A 2068-nucleotide genomic window follows, 5' to 3' on the forward strand; every position below is an offset into this window, starting at 1 on the left:
GGTTCTTTCACTAAAATATTAGCTGAATGTTGTACCTTTCACAAAATCTTCTGAAAGAAATCTACTCCAACTTGAACATTTGGTTCAGTTCATTTACATAGTCTTTTCAACATTTCAGTGCAAATATAAAAGCTTTTCATTAACATTATTTAAATTGCATTTTGCTAGGAGCCTTATTAGTGTGAACTTGCCTTTCTTATTGCTTTCAAATAGAAAGAAATATCCTGGGAACACACACACTACAGCCATTCTCGGAACAGAGAAGGCCCATCTCCTCACATTCTAAAATTTGTGGCCTCAGCTTGCACTGCATTGATAGCTCCATTTCAAATACATACAGCTTTCATATATCTGAATCATGAAGAAAACCCATAAAATACCAGTTCTCACATTAGAATATAGAGAACATATGGCTGAAATACCTTCTGCTTGAATCAGAGCCTCTTTTCCTAAGTGCTTTCACTAGAAAAATTTCTAACATTCAGTGCAGTATTACAAAGTAAATACAGTATTATTTAAGGCAAATGGCACAATCTTTAGTAATTGCATTAACTGGGTGAAACATCTCACACTACTCTCTTGTTCTATCAGTGTTCACTTTCTTTGTTAGAACTACCCTAAGATATTTTATCTCACTTGAGAACATTGTGAAAGATACTGTTTACCTGATGTCTTTCTCAGTTTGTTTGTCATTTATATATAGGATGGCTATTGATATTATATGTACTTAGCACCTTTGTTCAAAGTATATTAGCTGTAGGACTTCTCCAGTAAAATATTTAGGGTACAGGAACTCTCTCCCGAATAATGGGGCTAGATAGGGGTGTGTCAGCTTGCCTACCCTCAAGCCCCTAAGGCTCACTCTTTCACAATGCTCAGTCAAGGGATGGGGTCAGTTCTTCACAGCCCTGAGACATTAACATTTTTCTTGGTAGCAGCCCAGACTAGGGATGACCACCTGGCATTTGGTGGTAACAGATCCTTGTTGCTGCAGTTCCATACATGACACCCGTGACAGCACAGACTAGGATCCTACCGGAGCTCCTCACATCAGGCTATTCCCCATTACCCACAACTCTCCAGTTCTTCCTCTCTTCATTGAGCTTACATTTTTCTGTTTCTTTCTCTTCCATTTCTGCATCATTTCCTGGATCTTATTGGTTCCTATGGTCTCTGAATGTTGAGCCATCACAGGAGTAGTCTGAGGAGTACTATGTCCCACTTGTGCATTATGGCACTGAGCAGGCATCATCTTGGGGATGGTCTGACCCTCTAGGTGGACACAGCACCAGACTAGTAGTCACCTCAGGCTACCTCCCTGTATGGGCCCTCAGGTACCAGGTTGGTGGCTCTTACTAGGCTCTTCTTTTTCAGGTAGTGTTAGACTAGTAATCAGATGTTCACAGGTCAGAAGACTCAATGTAGATATAGCCTCTCTCTTCTTACCACCTACTGATGTACATGTGACACAGTAGCCAAACCTGCAACAGCTCTATAGGTATAGATCATGGGTATACCTCTATGGGTATAGATCATGTATTGTCTTTCAGTTTTTTTTAATGTCGTGGATTACATTTGTCAATTTAGGTATGTTGAATCATCCCTGCACGTCTGGGATGAGGCCTACTTGATCATAGTGGGTGATATTTTAATGAGTTTTTGATTTTGGTTATTGAATAATTTTGTGTTCACAGGGGAACTTACTGTGTAATTCTTCTTTGTTTGGTGTTTATTTGGTTTGAATATCAAGGCCTCCTAAAATAAATCAGGCAAATCTTGCTTTCGGTTTGATTTTATAAAGTGATTTGAAAGTCTCATAGAATTCTCACTAAAACCCTTAGGACTCTTTTCTTTCTTTCTTTCTTTCTTTCTTTCTTTCTTTCTTTCTTTCTTTCTTTCTTTCTTTCTTTCTTTTGAGTGAGAGAGAAGGAGTGAAGGGTAGGAAACTTTATTTACTTCTATTTCACTAGGGGTTATATTACTTTTAAAATTATTCATCTAATCTTGATTTAATTTTAGTAGGTGGTATTATCATGAAAATTTCTATTGCTATGATGAAACACCATGA

At 38.0% G+C, this 2068-nt stretch overlaps 1 non-coding gene across 1 annotated transcript; it reads right to left on the reverse strand.

The window, feature by feature from the left end:
- Nucleotides 1-1376: 1376 nt before the first annotated feature.
- LOC117716663 (small nucleolar RNA SNORA17) lies at nt 1377-1503 on the reverse strand. The gene has a single exon (XR_004607775.1). It is a non-coding gene; the product is annotated as a small nucleolar RNA SNORA17 (small nucleolar RNA).
- Nucleotides 1504-2068: the final 565 nt, after the last annotated feature.

This window comes from Arvicanthis niloticus, chromosome 10 (assembly GCF_011762505.2).
Source record: "Arvicanthis niloticus isolate mArvNil1 chromosome 10, mArvNil1.pat.X, whole genome shotgun sequence".
Lineage (NCBI taxonomy): Eukaryota > Metazoa > Chordata > Mammalia > Rodentia > Muridae > Arvicanthis > Arvicanthis niloticus.